Source organism: Gossypium hirsutum, chromosome A02, assembly GCF_007990345.1.
Source record: "Gossypium hirsutum isolate 1008001.06 chromosome A02, Gossypium_hirsutum_v2.1, whole genome shotgun sequence".
NCBI classification, from domain to species: domain Eukaryota; kingdom Viridiplantae; phylum Streptophyta; class Magnoliopsida; order Malvales; family Malvaceae; genus Gossypium; species Gossypium hirsutum.
The window spans coordinates 10,272,287-10,283,300 of record NC_053425.1 but is presented as its reverse complement, the minus strand read 5'-3'; the positions used below and the strand labels follow the sequence as shown (position 1 = coordinate 10,283,300).

At 27.7% G+C, this 11,014-nt stretch overlaps 1 long non-coding RNA gene across 3 annotated transcripts; it reads left to right on the top strand.

The window, feature by feature from the left end:
• The first annotated feature begins 1,411 nt into the window (after positions 1-1,411).
• Positions 1,412-8,247, top strand: LOC107951584 (uncharacterized). Of its 3 annotated transcripts, XR_005911844.1 has the most exons (7): positions 1,450-1,667; positions 1,739-1,832; positions 2,682-2,761; positions 5,817-6,041; positions 6,752-7,330; positions 7,410-7,641; positions 7,738-8,247. It is a non-coding gene; the product is annotated as an uncharacterized lncRNA (long non-coding RNA). The 3 variants fall into 3 exon arrangements; XR_001698499.2 differs by lacking the exon at positions 5,817-6,041 and having other exon boundaries at positions 1,412-1,667; XR_001698500.2 differs by lacking the exons at positions 6,752-7,330; positions 7,410-7,641; positions 7,738-8,247 and adding an exon at positions 5,362-5,709 and having other exon boundaries at positions 1,412-1,667; positions 5,817-6,627.
• Positions 8,248-11,014: the final 2,767 nt, after the last annotated feature.

Genomic DNA, 11,014 nt, shown 5'->3' with positions numbered 1-11,014 from the left:
AGGTACCTATATTAGGTCCTTCAAACATCAATAACCAAGAGTTAGCGTTTGATTTCAAGATTCAACAATGTTATTGATACATCCGGTAAGAGGCCAGAAAGATTTGGAAAATCGAGTTTCAAGATTAGCTTAGATCGATACTATTTTGATAAATACAAATTCTGCTAATAGAAAAGATTGGACTTACTGAACTAGGATGAGAGAAATGGGGTTAACAATTGCAAGATTTGCTACCATTGAAAGAACGATTCATGCTCGGGATTGATCTTTGATTCGAGAGAGTGCCAACAATTTTTAGCAAGGAAAGAAATTATTTGCAAAAAGAAAATGATAAAAAAGAAAAGGGGAAAATATAGGGGAAACAATTCTTCTTTAGGTTGAAAAGGGAAACCAAAATTCTAATATAATTAGGAAGGAGATTAAATAGATAGGTTAAGCAAATTTAAGAGAGTTGTTTTGGTAAATTACTCATATTGTCAAAAATGGGGAAAAAAAAGGGAAAAGAAAGGAATAGCGACGTGGATAGAATTTAGGAAACTAAAGAAAATGAAAAAACAAAAGGAGGAGAAATGGGGAGTGGTTTTGGCTTGAATCAAAGCTAAACGCAAGGGCGAATTGGAAGCTTTACCACTTGAGCTACTACCCATTAGAGGTGCTCATGGGTCGGGCCGGACTCAACTAAAAATTTAGACACATTTACTAGGCTCGGGCTCAGTCCGGCCCAGCCCGGCCCGAAAAATATCTTTAAAATTTTGCCTAAGCTCGATCCAGATAAAAATGCTAAAACCCAGGCTCGACCCGAACCACCCGTATTAATTTTTTATATTATTTTTATATAATTTTTAAATATATATAATACATTAAAAATACTAAAAACATTAAAATGAATATTTCCAACAAATTAAAAATAAATTTTAAAAAATATATAAACTTAAATAACACTAAGATAAATACAACTTAACAAGCAAATGTCTCTAAAATAATAACAAAATTAACAAATTCCTTTAAAATAATAACAAAATTAATAATAAAATAAGTTTTATATAATATCCAAACAATAACAATAAAATATTAGCAGCATAATAGTAAAATGGTACCAAAATAGGGAGAAAACAACAAGAAAATAATATTAAAAAAAAAAGAGAGCAGATTTTTTTCTTTTAGTGAATTCGGGTCGGGCCGAGCCCAAGCCAAAAATATCTTACCTGATGCCCGGCCCTTTTTTAAACATGCCTTAATTTTTTTGTCCAAGCCCATTTTTCAGGCTTATATTTTTGCCCAAACCCTCCCACATTTAAGGTCGGCTTTCGGGCCAGGCCGGGTGGACTGACCCATGATTAGGTCTACTACCCTTACTTAATCATTTTCTTCCACATTAATATATGTATTAGATTGTGTTTGTTCCATAATTGCTGAAAATAAAACAGAAAAAAAAAATGGAGCTTAAACTTTAGCTCTTTAGGGAGTTTACCAAGCTCTCAACCACATAGACTAAGGCTGCCTTTGGTTCACCATTTAACACCAGTAAGGTGCAGTTAGGCTACCAATCTCACTAGCAACCTGTTTGGTTGAGCATTTTAGTGCAGCCAAAATCAATTTTCACCACACTGATATCCCAAAAATCAACTGGAGCTGAAAGCATCAATAAGTTAACTGGTGCAGCAGAGGTATTAATTTTATTAATTAATTTACCATTTTATCCTTAAAAGTTTCTTTATCAATCTTTTTTTTTCTTCAGATTTTGCAGCCCAAATTCTACTAACGGGGAAGAAATACCTCTGCTGCAAGCTGTGTCAACTCTTCCTCAATTGACGACCGATAAGCCTGTGATTGTAAGTGTTAAGCTCAAATTTATCCATTTGGTTTCTTCTTGATGCTTTTTGTGTGTCATTTCTTTTCATTGTTCCATTTTTTTACCCTTTTTTATGCTTTTATTTCTTCTGGAATGTTGGGGGTCTATACCTAACATTGAGATTTCTACTTGTATGGGTTGCAAGTTGAGATTTCTACTTGTATGGATCTGTACTTTACATTGAGATTTTTACTTGTATAGGTACCAAACCCCCCTTGTCTCCCAATCTGCTTTCCCCCCTATGGCTTATGCCTTTAAGTAAAAATCCCTCATTTTTTCCATTCTTAAAACAGACTTCATTCATTGACCCAACTTTATCATCTTTCTTTGACCATGGCATTGGTTAGTTCTTCTTTTCTTTTCCTTTCTTTTTTTAATTGATTTCTCGATTTGCAATATGATTTTTGTTCATAGTTTCTTTTCTGCTGTTTCTTTTGTTCCAAACTTGGATCCTAGAGAAGTACTTAATTAGTGATGGATTTTTTTATTAATGAGCTAATACTGCTGAAAAAATTGACTGTTAGATGTTTGACAAAGAATGGAGACTTGAAGTTATGGGAATAAAGACAAAGAAAATTGATTGTAGTTTGCCAACATTAATAGCAAATTAGCAATTATAGCTTTTAATCCTTTAGGTGTTCCATCTTTCGCTTAGGCAGCAGTATTGTTGAGGCTTAAGGGTGTTGCGTATGTATAACTTTTAGTTTAATCTCTCGTTTTGGGGTTTTAATAAAAAATTTAATTTGCCAAAAAAAATCAAGGTTTTTGCTTCCATTATAAATTAATGCAATTTTGAACCTTTAAGGAATACTCCTGTTGTCTGTTGCAGGGCTGGAAATCAATAGAGACCTTTGAAACTCCCCTTTTCTGATTTTGAGAAACTATCGATATCTAAATCGTCCCAAAGAGGTATTTCTTTTCCTGATTAAATTCTGTTAAGAATAGATTGCATGTTCATTCCTGGACTTTATGCTAAGTGTCTAGCTTAAAGTTGATGTTGAAACAAAAACAGACTCTAAGTATATAATGTGATTAAGCCCATGTGCATTGGATCATTACAAGCAATAAGTTATAAGCATGAATAACTAGAGTTTCAAACCACATCTCTTGGCCTAGGCACTGTGTTCACCCCAAAAACTCATTTCGTGGTGAATCACAAGGGCAATAGTCATGTTTGTGGTGTGTGAGTTAGTAGTGGTTTACTTATTGGTATCAATATTTCTTCATAACTACATCTTTCTACTGATGATATATTTTCTAAAGTTTATGTCATACTTGGCTTATATCTTATAATCTATCAATACATCAACATGTTCCTTGGGCTAGTTTGGAGCTAAATGAACTCAGGTAACTAGATTGGTGAGATTAATGGACTTTGTTAGTTACTTTTCTTAAAACATAATGCAAAAGGAATATCAATAGAGGGGACAGAGTGAGGAACTAAACTTGATTCTTATTTTACCTAAAGTTGTTAATTTAGAGTTTGCACTGTGATTTACTTGTAGCACTGCATAAATTTCAGGTATCATCCTTCTAAGGTTTTGCTATCATTAAAGAAAAAGCTTCTTTTAGGAATTTTAGAGAAAGCAATGGGCAGATAAAACAAGATGGCTATAATTAATGGTCATATTGAGAATCCAAATCCTGAGTTAAGTCCTGTGACGCGAGCCAGCCAGCAAATGGCTACAAATAAAGGGAATATAGAGAATCCAGATCCTAATTTTATCACTATAGAATGATGATCAGGAGTGAGACCCTAAAATCTAATCGAAGTAGCTGATAGGAATAAATAAGAAGTTGTTCAGTTGATCAGAAATCAACCTCTGCTACATGAAAATTGAATTAAATATGAAATGAAAATTGATTGTAGAGATTTTAGATAAACATCTAATCTAATCTATTCTAATCTAATCTAATCTAGTCTAATCTAATCTAATCTAATGATTGTAGCTTAAGAATTGAATTGAATATTTCAGGTTTCAATTAATAAACAATCCCAACATTGTATCTTCCTGTGCTAAATGATCAAGAAAATAATCTATTTACCATGGAATATTCCATGAAAATAATAAACAATCCCAGCATTGTACTTAAACCATCTTTCTTTTGATACAATATAATTTTTTTTCATTACAATTTATATTAAATATAGAGTGTTGAAATAAATTTATAAACAATAGTTATGTTAGCTTATGAAAATATAATTGCATCACCAACTATAATTGCAGCTATAATCATAATTAACATGCTAATAATAAATTATTAGAGTAAATGTAATAATTTTAATTTTAATGTATGACCTCTATTGTTTCATTATTAAAAAAAGGAGAGATTTATGTTTTTTTTATTATACTTCTACTTTATTTGGTAAAAAAAATAAAGACTAAACTAATTAAAAAAAATTAAATCAATCTAAAATTTAAGATTACTCAAAGAATGAGTTAATTGCACTAGAAATCTTTAGACCATGACATTTATTCTAAGTTGGTCCTCAAATTTTAAAATATTCTAATTACATGTTTAAATTATTTATATTATATAAATTAAATCTTTTCGTTACTAAAATTAAATGTGACATAATTTAAAATAAAAGCTTTAAAGAAGATTGATATTGTAAAAGTGAATGTTATGAAAATCTTGATTATAAGGTTTTTTGAAGTTTTTACAGAAAGCATATTTCACTCTCTTTTTCTTAACTTCATTTTTAGTTATAAATTTTAAAAATTAAGTAACATTTTACTTTTATGTCATATGATTTTGCATGTCATTTAATGATTAAATTAAAAAATAAAAAAATAAAAAAACCTAATTGATATAACATAAATAGTTTGAGAATGTAATTAAAATGTTTTGAAATTTAAGAACCAATTTAAAGAATGCTTTGGTGCAATTAGGTCTTTAAAGAAAATTGTCTGAAACCCTATATGTTAAATACTATATTTTAACTTTCTTTTTTTGTCTGAAACCCTCATGTATCTAGTAAATTTAATCAAGTTGAACCTTTAAACGAGATAAATATTTTTTTCTTCTATCTCCACCTATCTCTCAAATACCAATCATCCATTAAATAATAAATTCAATTATCAGCTCAATAGCAATTGACACTTAAAACATAGCCGTCAAATAGATTATAGGTCATAGCTCATAATCAGTCATTTGTTGGTCATCACAGTTGTTTCAAGAAAAGAAATCAAGACTTTATCTTTGGTTATAGTTTTATCACATTGATGTATTGGACAAAGCAATTCTTGATGACTAGTGTTTCTAAGAAAAACATAAGGAAGTTTGCTTACACTTTTGAAAAGATAGTCATAATCAATTATCCTTTCTATATCCTCGTTATTGTTTACCATGGATCTTTAAGAATTTTTTCTTTAGTGTTCATCTTATGGCTTTCATCTTTTTGTGATGTGTTATTCTTAATTTTTTATGAAACTATATTATTTTATCTAATTATATATTTATGGTTTTATGTCGGTTGACATTTAAATTCAAAATAATAATAATAGATGGTAAAGACACGAAAATTTATGGAGGGAGATAGTATCTTAGCAACAAAAGCTGTTTGGGATGATGAGCTGACGTTGATATTTTGTGAACTTTGCGTGAATAAAGTCAATGCCGGTAATAGACTGACAACTCATCTAAACTCAAAAGGATGAGAAAATGTCGTTGCTCTTTTTCAAGCAAAAACACAAAAAAGTTATGGAAAACCTCAATTGAAAAATAAGTGGGATACATTAAAAAAAGAATGGAGGTTATGGAGGGAGTTGCTTAAGTAATCTACAGGTATTGGATGGTGTCCATCTAAAAAGACAGTCGATGCTACCGAAGAATGGTGGGCTGAAAAAATAAATGTTAGTGTTAACTTTATCATTATTTTAATGCATAAAGTTTATTGAAATTAATAATTTACAAATATAAAAATCTGAGTATAACATTTAACATTTAATTTATTTTGTAGGAAAATCCTGATTTTAAAGGATTTAAGAAGAAAGGAATTGAACCACGATTAAATGATTTAATGTGGCAAATGTTTGGTGCCATTGTAGCCACTGGAGAGAATGCATGGGCACCTTCGTCTAGTGTTCTTCCAAGTGGGGTTCCTATGGGAGATGATACACTTAATGAGAGATTTGGTGATTCAGATGAAAATAGTAATGAGAATGAAGATATCCCTCCTAATGAGGTACCATCAAACTCTTCTCATGAAACTCCTAATCGAAGAACGGAAACACTTGGGGTTGAACACAATAAAGGAAAAAAATCAAGTTCAAGTAGAAAATCATCAAGAAATTCATTAGCTACTCATATTGAGAAATTGTGTGAGAGTATCGCTAGTCCTCAGTGAATGAAATTATTTTTCCTCACTCTCAATATACTATTTCAAATGCAATGGATGCTTTGCGTGATTTGGGAGATGAAATTCCAAAAAAAGATGAACTGTACTATTTTTCCATCAAAATGTTCCAAATACCGGTGAAACGAGAAGTGTTTTTGAACTTAGATCTAGATGTTATGGTTTGGTGGCTTCGACGTGAGTATGCTGAACAAAATCCAATTGCATCATTTTCATCCTTGGTAGCAACATCCTCATTTCCCTTCCAACCGTACCATCCACCACCTCCACCATAAGCTCCTTAGAATTATTATTGTAATATAACTATACTACTTTTTTATATGTAAAACTAATGTATGCTCTACTTTTTTATATGCAAAACTAATGTATGATCAACTTTTTTATATGTAAAACTAATGTATGATCTACTTTTTTATATGTAAAACTAATGTATGATATTTTTTATATTTGGTATTTTTATGCTATGCTTTTATTCAATTTTTTGTGTTGTATAGAATGTCACAAGTTATTAATTTATTTTCATTTGATTACTTTTTCAGGTTATGGATGAATTTAACAATATTTATAATAGTTTTTATATGAATTATGATACCCCTGAATTAAGTGAAGAAACTCAACGAATAATAGCCACAATTGTTACACAAGTTGAGCACAACAATTATCATGAAGAGGAAGAACAAGTGTTAAGCAGTGTATTGGTACACCATGAAACTTATTTCACTATGCAACCGTGTATGGATTCAAATTATACATGTCAAATGTGGGTGGACGAAGTATTAAATGGGCATGATGATCGTTGCATGAATAGTTTTAGGATGCCAAAAAATATATTTCACAGCTTGTTGCATGATTTGCAAACAAATTATGGCTTAAAGCATGGGAAGGTATTTGCGATGGAGAAGTTAGCATAATCATTGTATATTCTTGAAAATAGAGAATCAAATTCAAATGCAGCAGAACGATTTCAACGATCTGGGGAAACTGTTAGTCGAATTTTTACTGATATGTTGTATATATTTGCTCGAATGGGAATAGACACGATTAAACCCACTGAAGGTCAATTCGAGGAAGTACCGAACCATATTCGACATGATACAAGATATTGGCCTCACTTTAAGGTAAAATTTACACAATCTTTATATTTTTAAAATATAAATTATTTCTAACTTTTATCTCATTATTGTATTTATTTTAAAGGATTGTATTGGGGCCATAGATGGAACACACATAAAAGCATACACTTCGCCTTCTTGTCAAATACCTTATATTGGACGGAAAGGTGAACCAACTCAAAATATTATGGCAGTTTATAACTTCAACATGTGCTTTATTTTTGCATTTCCTGGTTGGGAAGGAACAACACATGACAGTAGAATTTTTTTGCAAGCACTTAGAAAACAAGAGTTAAAGTTTCCACACCCTCCACCAGGTTGAACTTTAATTTTTTAATTAATCTTTACATAAAAACAATATTAAATTTTTTAATTTATTTTTAAACTTGATATTATATTTTACTTTTTTGTAGGAAAATATTATCTTGTGGATTCAGGATATCCACAAATGGCAGGTTTTTTAGGTCCATATAAGGGGGAACGATATCATTTACCTGACTTTCATTGAGGTAATCATCGAGCATCTGGAAAAAAAAGAAATCTTTAATCATGCCCATTCTTTGTTACGCTCTGTGATTGAACGAACATTTGGAGTGTGGAAAAAAAATGGCCAATATTAAGAGATATTCCAAGCTATTCATTCGACAAGCAAGTTTTAATAGTTATTGCAACCATGGTTTTGCATAATTACATTCGAAGACATGCTTGGTCAAATGATGAGGATTTTCGACAATTTGAGAATATACCCGACATGCCAATCTCTTCAGGCCATTTTGATAGAGGTGAATCGAGTTATTCTAACAGTGAAAGTGACGTTGAAATTGCAATGTTAAGGGAAACCATTGCAAATAGTTTAATGAATCAATATTTGTAAAAACAATTTTGTATCATAACCTAATTTCTAGTAATAATGAAACTTGTTATGTCTTATGTTACTATTTTTTATTAAAAATCATTCGTTTAGATATTTCAAAATTTGATCAAAGTATAATGTTACTATTTGCGAAAATAATATTTATTATTGTTATAAAAGAATATTTAACTATAAAAAATTAAAACTAATTATCATTTTATCTAATAAATAATTTAAATTGATTATATAATTTATTATAATATTTATAATAAAAAATTAGAAGATACATTTTAATATTTTATTAAATGAATTTATAAATTCACATATTTTAATAATTTTATATAAGTAAAATAATTTAAAAACTTCTATTATATATCAATTCTAATCTGATGTCCTTAATAGTCATTTTTTATTTTCACCTCACCGCTACAGCTGCGTTTGAATCCAAACACACACTCCACCATTATTTCTAATCTCACCGCCACCGCTGTTTTTAACCTCACCGGAGGTAAACACACCGCCCATCCAAACTAAGCCTAAGGCTTATTTGTTGATAGTTTTATTAATTTTAACCCTATAATTTTTAGGATGTTACTTCTTTAGTTTTCAAATTTTTAAAAAATATTTAGATATATTATTTTTATTATATTTGGTAATAGTTTGTTTAAAATATAATAAAGTACATATACTATAATTGCGGCAAGTCGCGATCTTTTTCTTTTTTTGCAAATATGTTAAACAAAATTTAAATATTTATTTATAAATTTTATGAATAGTATAAAAAGTTAAACATATTATTTCAAACTTAAAAAAATTTTAAAAACTAATAAGTGATGGTGAAAATTAAAATAGATAGTGTAATTTAAAAATATTTAATATCCATTCATTATATATAAATAAATATTTTTAAATTTTTAAATTAGATAGTGTATTTTTTATATAAGCAAAAATATTATTTTGAAATTTAAAATGAATTTGGTTGTGTATATTTTTAATTCTAAGATAAAAATATTTTATTTTTAAAATTGACAAATAGTTTGTTAATTTTAAAATAGAATTTTTAATATATTGAAAATATTTAAAAGTTAAGTAAATTGTTTGACCAACTTTAAAAATGAATTTAAACATGTTTTTTTTAAAACATTAAAACTAATAAAATAATTTTTAAAATTTTAAAAGCATATATTAAAATAGTTAAAACATTGTCTGTAAATTTGTAGAGGAATAAAAAAACATAATTTAAAATATGTAATTAATATAATTAAAACATAATTAGATTTAAAAACATATTTTAATTTTTTTAAAATATATCTAAATATGTTATTAAAAATAAATGAATTTTAAAAATGAATTTTCAAATAATTTTCAATAATTTTGATTTTTTTAAAATAAAATAATTTATAAACATTTATAAATATAAAATTAATTATGTTTTAAAATAATTTAAATAGAGCGCTAGACTAATAATATTAAAAATAGGTTAAATTTTTTTAAAAATTAATTACATATCAAAACAAAATATTAAAAAAAACATATGAAGATACATATGAAGACAAGGATGATAATTGTAGGTATTGTGGTATAAATTTATACATACGATAGTAAAATGTAATTTCATTATTTTAGTAGTCTATATTTTTATAATTTTTAAAAGATTAAATAAATTTTTTATATTTTTAGGGGGCAAAGTGCAATTATACTTTTACTAATTTAAAATTTTAAAAATTTTAAAGAGTTTAAATGAAAATTTTTCTTTTAAGGGGATCGGGCCCTGCCAAGCCCCTAATTTCTCCCTCGATAGATATAATAATTTTATTTATATTATTAATTATAAATATTTAATTTTTAAACTTCAATTTATGAAAAGAATTCCCTTTCTAACTTTTTTAAACCATCATTTATGAACTACTTTTATCTTTTAAGGTATCATATATGTATGCATATTTATAATGATTTAATTTCAATTTTTTTAATTTCTTTACCATATTTTATGTATAATATATAAATAAATCTTAATTTTTACCAAAAATAAATAAATTTTAATACAAAATGATTTAAAGTATTTTAATTAATATGTTGAGTATGCCTCATAGTTCAGACAAATTTGAGAGATAATCTTTCAGTTAAACTCTATTTATTTGTTTCAGTCGAATTCTGATTAGTCTAGATTATTTTATTATTATTTGACCTATGAATTTAGCTCTTTTATCTCCATCTTTTATACTTTTTGTTCTTTTGGCCATTATAGTAAAATTATATTTATTTGTGGTTTTTTATCCTCTTTAGAAGGGAGGGTTTTTTCACGTTAAACTTGTATGTTTAATTTCTTTCACTATTTTATTTTTACTTATTCGTTACTTAATCTGGTTGATCCTCAACATAATACATACAATTAACCGTACGATACAATTAACCCGTGTGTCAAATGAGAATGAAAACTTGTTAAATATTGTAATTCTAAGTAAAACATTATATGTTATAAAATTATATATGTATGAAGAATAATCAAATAGACCTTGTGGCGTGACACACTTAAAGATTTTTTATGCCTCTAGAGTAAAATCTTAAAATGTTCAAATAGAATAGTAAAAATGACAGATAATGAAAAGTGTTGAGTCATTTCAATACAACTATTCCAAAACAATACATATTTAAAAAATATAAATAAAAATAAAATAATTGCAAATATGAAGCACAAGTGTCCATCTTTTGACATATAATATATAAAAACCACAAAATATGCTTAACCTAATAAGCTTAGCACTTAGCTTACTTCCTTATTCATAAAGAATAATTTATTTTATATTATGCATTTTGAACTTTTTTAAGCAAAGTGG